Here is an 8687-nt window from a genome sequence, read left to right as displayed (position 1 = left end):
TATAGGTGACAACTTCTTCCTTGATGTGTATTATTGTAATGTGAAGTATGACATAAGAGCATGTGTTTTAATGAATGGTTTTTATGGATTCCACTCACTGGGCTTTAGAAGCTCATCCCTCTCCCCTATTCCCATTTTTGCAGGGCCAGTTATATTGATGGATGATAGGAAGGAGCTATGAGAAGTTAAAGATGGTAGAGACTAAAGTAATGAAGAGTTATATTTGAGATGTAATGGAATAGATGGTTATGTAAGTGATGTTATGTTATAAATGTATGCATGTATAGTATAGTTGTGGACATAAGAATGTATGGACATGAGATGTATGACTGTAAAGAGATAAAGTAAAGCTATGAAGAGTATATGAAATATGGTTTAGAGATGTGCTATGCCTAATGTGTAGAGTGATATTATGTCTACGGTTGGCTAATCCTATAAGGGGTACATGATCAATGAGTTTTAAGAAAGGATATGTTTTCATGCTGTATGAAATGTTTTCAAGAACGAGTAAGTTTAAAGAGGAAGAATGAAATGTCTTACAGAGGATTTTATGGCCAAGCTTAATAAATAAGAGCATGCATGCGTTGAGCTTGGAAAAAATGAAAGAAAAGTTTTTAGTCACAGTCCCTCGGGGTTACCCTGGGGTATTTAAAGGTATAAAGTTTTATGAAAAGAGTGATCATGTAAAGGATTAGACCAGATGTATAGAAGGAATGTCAGGCTTACTACGGGTCTAGGCGGCCTTAAGCCGATCTGGATCCTAGTGCCGAACAGTTTGGAACCGTTACGGAAGGGTACCGGTTTCCGGGCTGTTACAGTTGGTATCAGAGCAGAGGGCCTCATAAGTACGGTGTGTTGAGCAAGGTCTCTCACATCGGAAAGAGGTTGTTTTAGTAAGGCAAGCACAATAAGAAAGATTAAGCGAAAGATCATGTCCACTAGGATAGGATAAGGAGTCCTGTCCTGCATGTTGATGTGTAATGCCATGTTTGATGCATGTGCATGTTCGATGTAGTATGGATGTTAACTGATCCCTGAGTCCTCAATATGCTATGTTATGATATGAGATGAGTTGAGAGACCAGAAATGGCTTTTGGCACAGTTGGTCATAGCATGTATGCTAGGTTGAGGATTATTGGTGACAGATACATCCATAATATATCTGTTTTATAGGAGAGATTACGTGATGCTATGTTTGATTGCATGTGGGCCTACGTGTTTCAGAAAGAGCTGAGATGCAAGGTGATGGTCAATCGGTGGAGTCAGATCCATCTAAATGGGACGGTATGGATACCTTTTCCCCAGAATTGCCAGAGGCAAGAGCAAGTAGAGAGGAAACAGCAAGAGACCGAGAAAGGTCTTATGAGGTTAACAGGGAAGAAATGGTACAGAGGAGGGATGTAGGTCTGCAAGTAAGTATAGATGAAGAAAGGAAGGAAAAGTCAGAAGATGATGCTTGGACCGAGGAGTCCAAGAACTCAAGCACAGGAGAAGTTGATCCCTCCACTCTGAGCACAGCAGCCACAAGAGGAAAGAAGAAGACCAGAGGTCGGAGAAGGTCAAAGAAGGGTAAGTTTTGGCAGAGGCTGAAGGCTAGTCTGGATGCCTCTGGTTCAGCCAGCAGTTCCGGCTGTGGATCAAGGTAGTAATCTAGGTGGAGAGAGAGGCGTACCTTCTTCTTTGGTAGGTTTTCCTGGAGCGAATCCGTCAGCTCCGATACGGATCTTCACCTGGACTCAACAGGAGACTGACACATCAAACCTAATGGGGTTAGGTATGTTCACTCTTGGATACACTAATATGTTGTGAACTTTGATGTGTTGGTATAAGTTCTAAGAGTGTTTGAGAGGTAAGAGTTATAAGAGAAGTGGATGAGTAGTGCTGTAAGGCAGCTAGTAGACGATGGTTTATCTGACCTAGTACCTCACCCTGGAATGTTCCAGTGATGTGTGGGAAAAGCAGGATAGACCAGGGATTCCGGTTCAGGTAGTAAAAGGCTAGAGTAGAAGTTAGATCAATACAAAGAAAGAAGAGGAAAACAGAGAATAGTACGAGTAGAAAAGGCAGAAAAGAGAAAGGTAGAAGCAACGAAGGAGAAGAAGAGCAGAAGAGAAAAGTAAAGGTAGAGAAGAGAGAAAGAAAGAATAGAAAAGAAGACAAGGGACCGAGTAAGAACAGAAAAAAAGAAAAAAAAAAGAAAGATAGAATAAAAGAAAGGCAGGAAAGAAAGAAGAAAAGAAAGATCAGAGTAGCGTAGCAGAAGCTTATGGAAGTAGGAAGCAAGGCTGAGTTTTAAGTTTTGCATGCTTGCATGTTTCTTTGCTTATATGTTATATGTTGTTTTAACATTTGAGGACAAATGTTTTTTTTAAGGGGGGTAGAATGTAATACCCGGCTTGTTCAGGCGTCGGAATTCTCACCGTCCGGTGGAATTTCGGATGTCGGAGTTGCCAGTAAAGGTTTAGCAAAAGTTTTAAAAAGGGTTGTAAAGGTTGTAAGTGTTTTCATGGTATGTAAGTAAAAAGGATTTTGAGTTTTGAAGAGAAAAAGGTGAAGGAGACAAAATGCAGTTTCGGCCGCCGAAGGTGATGTTCGGCCGCCGAAAGTGCTTGAGGTTCGGCTTCCGAAAGAAAAGTTCGGCTTCCGAAAGAAAAGTTCGGCTTCCGAACATTGCATGGTTCGCCTGCATGTTTGGCCGCCGAACGTGGTTGACCAGCTCCTCTATAAAAGCCCCTTAGGGCGGTGAAAGAAGAGAGTTTTCTCCCTTTTCCCATCCAAGGTGAGCTCATGTCCTCCTTGGCATGATTTCCTAGTTTTTCCAAGATCTTTCAAAGTTTTAGTAAGCTTTAACTTGGTTTTGACGGTTTTGAGCAAATTTTGGAGTTGCAGCTTGCAAAGCTTGGTGCTCCACGTTTTGAAGTTGAGGTCACACCAACTCAAGAGGTAAGGGTTGATCTCTACGTTTTATGATGTTTTAAGCATGTTTGATGGATAGTTTTAGGAGTTTTATGGGAAGAAAGGGTTAGATGAGCATGGTTGTGCATGGGAGGGTTTTATGGACCCTTTATGCACTTTGTGTTTATATGTTGTTGATGTGAGAGTTTAAGGGTGTTTTAGGTCCCTTTAGGTATGTTTAGAGGGTTATGCAAGGTTTTATGAGGTTATATGCATGATGAGTGAGTTAGGAGGGGTTAGGGGGGTGTGTTTGTGCATGAACTGGGTTCTGGAAGAACTCAGGTTCGGCCGCCGAAGTGAGTTTCGGCCGCCGAATGCCTTGTGGAGGTGGCTTTGGCTGCCGAAGGCTGCTTCCGAAAGGTGGACTTTCGGATCTGTCATGCACATTCGGCCGCCGAAGGTGCCGCCGAACCTACCCGAGTTTCGTCTCTGGAGGAGACTTTCGGCCGCCGAAAGTGCCGCCGAAGGTGCTCTGTTTTGCCTTCCTTTGCATGATTTTTCATGCATGTTTATGAGGCTTTAGAGGGGTTTTGGGAAGGTGTTTTAGAGTTATGCTAGAGATGTTTAACACCTCATAAGAGTCCTTTTGTGTAGGATTTGATCAGAGGAGAGGTGTTTAGCTACAGGACAGAGTTGGCCCAAGTTAGTAAAGCAGAGGTTCCAGGTGAGTGGGACTAACTATGCATGTTTTAAATTAAAGAATGTTTCAGCATGATCCATGCATCATAATTGCCATGTTAATGCTAGGATGGGTAATACTAAAAGATAATAATGTGACGAACATGAGACATGCATCATGAATGCCATGAGATAATAGGTTGTTGCACTAGAACCATGAAGATGCTGCATTGCATAACTGGATGAGTATGCGGATGAATGTTGAATAACCCTTTAGCCCTCAGTATGACATGAAAAGTCGAGAAAAGAGTAATGGAAGAGTCAAGCATAAAGAGTATGAGCAGGGAGGCCTAACCGCCCCTATTATTGAGTCAGTATAGTCAGGAGGCCTAATCGCCCTGACAAAATGAAGTTAGTCAGGAGGCCTAATCGCCCTGACAAAATGTTTTCAGGAAGTTAGTCAGGAGGCCTAATCGCCCTGACAAAATGTTTTCATGAGCTAGTCAGGAGGCCTAATCGCCCTGACAAAACGTTTTCAGAACTCAGTCAGGAGGCCTAATCGCCCTGACAAATCTGTTTTCAGAAAGTGAAGTACAAAAGAAATTGTACAAGTGAGTCAGTTAGGAAGAGGGCTATAGGTGACAACTTCTTCCTTGATGTGTATTATTGTAATGTGAAGTATGACATAAGAGCATGTGTTTTAATGAATGGTTTTTATGGATTCCACTCACTGGGCTTTAGAAGCTCATCCCTCTCCCCTATTCCCATTTTTGCAGGGCCAGTTATATTGATGGATGATAGGAAGGAGCTATGAGAAGTTAAAGATGGTAGAGACTAAAGTAATGAAGAGTTATATTTGAGATGTAATGGAATAGATGGTTATGTAAGTGATGTTATGTTATAAATGTATGCATGTATAGTATAGTTGTGGACATAAGAATGTATGGACATGAGATGTATGACTGTAAAGAGATAAAGTAAAGCTATGAAGAGTATATGAAATATGGTTTAGAGATGTGCTATGCCTAATGTGTAGAGTGATATTATGTCTACGGTTGGCTAATCCTATAAGGGGTACATGATCAATGAGTTTTAAGAAAGGATATGTTTTCATGCTGTATGAAATGTTTTCAAGAACGAGTAAGTTTAAAGAGGAAGAATGAAATGTCTTACAGAGGATTTTATGGCCAAGCTTAATAAATAAGAGCATGCATGCGTTGAGCTTGGAAAAAATGAAAGAAAAGTTTTTAGTCACAGTCCCTCGGGGTTACCCTGGGGTATTTAAAGGTATAAAGTTTTATGAAAAGAGTGATCATGTAAAGGATTAGACCAGATGTATAGAAGGAATGTCAGGCTTACTACGGGTCTAGGCGGCCTTAAGCCGATCTGGATCCTAGTGCCGAACAGTTTGGAACCGTTACGGAAGGGTACCGGTTTCTGGGCTGTTACAGTTTCGCCATGCTAGGTCACAAGACAGGTTTCGCTAGACTAGAATTCAGGCATCGGTCCCACTAATCAAGGCTATAAGGCGGGTTCTGCTACGCCAAGTCACAAGGCGGGTTTCGCTAGACCAGAATCCAGGCATCGATTCCACTAACCAAGGGCACAAGGTGGGTTCCGCCAGGCCATGTCACAAGGCAGGTTCCACCAGACCACAATTTGGGCATCGGTCCCACTAATCAAGGTCACAAGGCAAGTTCTGCAAGACCACAATCTGGACATCGATCCCACTAATCGAGGCCATAATGCAGGTTCTACCAGGTTAGGTCATAAGGCCGATTCTGCCATACCATAATTCGGGCTTTAGTCCCAACCCACAGAAAGTTCTAAGGCATTTGATGCCGAAGGCCACAAAGGCGGGATCCATCAAGCCAGGCCACAAGGCAAGTATAAGCTAGGCTAAAAGACCGGGCATTGGTCTCACTAATCAAGGCATTCATGCTAGGCCATAAGGCGAATATAAGCTAGGCCAAAAGACTGGATGTTGGTCCCTCTAATCAAGGCATTCATGCAAGGCTATGAGGCAAGTTTCGCCAGGCTCAACTATCGGGTGTTAGCCTTATATAAAATTTTTGAGGCATTTGAGGCCTAAGCCAGAAGACAGGTGTTCACGAACGAGTACTATAAGGTACCTCAGGCCTAAGGCATACATCCACCAAGCCATATGTCTGGGTGTTAATCCTGCTATTCAAAAGTTCTCAAGTTATTTATTTTATCACCAGTATGATGGTCGGGTGTTAATCCCTTAGTAGTCTTTTAAAATAAATCATTTAAGTCTTGAGTAGACAAGATTTATAGTTGAATATTGATCATACAAAACTGTCAAAATAAAATATTCTTCATTCAAATAAAAGACTTATTACAGGGCAGGAGGGACATCATCAATCACCTCCACCCGAGCTTCTGTTACAAGTTCATCATTAGCTATTGCATTAGAAGTCGGGTCAGGAGGGTTATCTTCAATTAGCCTTTCTTCGTCCTGCCCACCTTCACTCTCATTCTCCTCATCAGGGAAGATTTCGTCGATCCAGAAGAAGTCCTCTGCAGGGAAACGCTTGAGAAGGTCCTTCTTAACGGAGCCTTGACCATGTACAAACATCTCCCCACCTTGGGCCACTGTCTCTCGAAGTTCTACTTCAAGCTTAGTGATCCTGGTAGAGGCGATCTAGGCCTCCTCAACCTGAGACTGTAGTTCCTACACTTGGCGATGAAGCAGGGCCACTTGATCCTCAACGCTCTTTGCCTAATTCTCCAGGGCCAGTTTGGAAGCATTGGCCTCACCTAGCTTAGCCTGGAGCTTATCCACTAACTCCATAGTCTCCTTTATGGTGCCTTCCACCTCATCAACCCGAGTCTTCAGTCTCAAGCATTCCTCTGCCAGAAGCCTTCTATCTATTTCTTAAGTACCAAACTCCCACCTCAGGACCTTATTATGCTCCTTATCCATATAGGCACAGAGGGAACTCTCTAGAGCAGAATGCATAGCGTTGTCAAAAAGCTCATCTATATCAACCTTGTTTAGGCGACGACAGTCCCCAAGCCTTAGAGCATTCTTAGTTAGTAGGATGGCCTAGCTGGGATCCTCAAGGAGAGAAGGCGTTCGAGTTAGCGCCAGCATCGGGCTTTGGATGCGAGGAGGCCACGAGGAATCAACCCCTATGGATGCAGGAATGGGCTCAGTAGAAGTGGGGACTGTAGTAGAAGGCTCGAGAACTGAGAAAGATGTAGAGGCACCCAATTTAAAAGACTCGGGCTGCAAGGGAGCCGACTCTTCTATTGTAGGTTGGGGAGGAAGAGAAGGAACCATGATCACTTCTTCTGCTCGGTGAGCACGCTTAGGAAGGGGACCGGTTGCCCTAGTGACAACCTTACCTTTGCGGGCAGCACTCGCCGCTTCAGCAAATTTACTTCTTGACCTAGGCATATTTGTATAAATTGAAAAGAAAGTAAGGCAATTTGAAATCTTAAAGAAGGTAGAAAGAAAAATACCTTGATCTCTAGTTAGGGAAGTGCTCTCCCCCCAAGGCTGGAAAGGTGAAGACCTCGAGTTTGGCTTGCCTGGAGATGACTTTGCCAAGACAAAATGACGTTCCTCACCACCTTGGTGATGTCTATTTTCTTTAGGGACTTAGCAATCAGAAAAAGAAAGTTTAGAGCCTCATCCTCATCCCTTCATGGCTGGACCCCATCCTTTCTCAACTCCACCCACAGGTTTCAACTCTTTTGGAGGTGCCCGAAACCCCTAAAGGTCCGGTGACAGAAGCAAAAAATCTTGTTTTTTCCATCGTTTTAATGAATAAGGCATCCGGTCAAACATTGTCTGGCATTTTTTACCGCTAAAAAACTAGAACTCTTCATTCTTACGAGTACCTAGCTGGTACAGCTAGGAGAAAAGGGCTACGCTCGACTCGATGTTATTATTAAGACAAGCAAAACGGAAGGCCACCAAAATTCTCCAGCCATTAGAATACAGTTAGGCAACTGCAAGTTTATGAAATTGAAGGACCTCAACAAAAAATGGGTCCATGGGGAGTCGAAGACCTGCTTTCAGCTGCTCTTCGAAGATTATGATAGTATCTTCTGCGAAGATCTGGCTAGTCACGCGAACGCCCGAGGAAGAAGTAAAAATACAGAAAGCCTCTTTGAGAAATTTGGTATTCGTCGTAAATGCGATCTATATTTTGCTCCGATAGTATGGAAGGGACATCGCTAATCAGGCTCTTTTTGCTTTCATGAGCTATCCTGAGTGGAATGATAGGGACCGGGGCACAGATGGGGCTGTCGGAGGAAGAGTTTAAGGTAGGACTTCCACCAAGAGAAGAAGAGAAAGTATCCCTATTCATTTTAAAAAGGAAAAAAATTACCAAGAAAGTAAGGGAGTATAATTGGGAAAGAAGGAGCGACCGAGTCTTTCTAGAAGTTAAGATTATAGTTGTGAGCAAAAGTGATATTTGGAAAGAAGAAGAATTCTTATAAGACAGTTTTAACGGCAAGCTTTAAATACGGCTCGGGAAATGGGACAACCATCATTAAAGAGCTAGGTAAGCAAAATAGCGTGAGCAGGGGAAGACCAATCTCAAAAAGCCACGTGCCCCATATTGTGAAAAATTGTCACATTCGAATTTGAAAAATCAAAGACCAGCGAGGGACCTCTGAGATTACACCACGATCGCCCAAAGTAAGTCACGAGCTGTCACTAGAAAACTGGACCACATGACAAAGATCTTATAAGTGGGTAACGCAATTCCACCTGAGAAAAGAAAGATCCAGACACCTTAACACCAAATTCATTATCAAGAATCATCCTCCCCTGGATAGGATGAGTCTTAGCATAAAGTTACCTTTAATAGGTACAATGCAGTGGGCCCATTACATCTGTAATTACGAATCCCCGACCAGTTAATCCAGTGGGATCCTTTATCAGATTAGTCAGCCACATCATTGAAAAATTTTATACTTATATCCATCTTCTTACAGTATAAAAAGGGAACAATCACAGAGGTAAAGATATGCAATTTTCTTACACAATTACTCTCAAGTTTTATATTCGCCCTATTTTCCAATTTACTAACTTAGCATCGGAGTGACTACCGTGGACACCCATCACCTCACGT

The sequence above is a fragment of the Manihot esculenta genome, chromosome 8 (genome assembly GCF_001659605.2).
Source record: "Manihot esculenta cultivar AM560-2 chromosome 8, M.esculenta_v8, whole genome shotgun sequence".
NCBI lineage: Eukaryota > Viridiplantae > Streptophyta > Magnoliopsida > Malpighiales > Euphorbiaceae > Manihot > Manihot esculenta.
Note: the sequence above shows the minus strand (reverse complement) of the source record.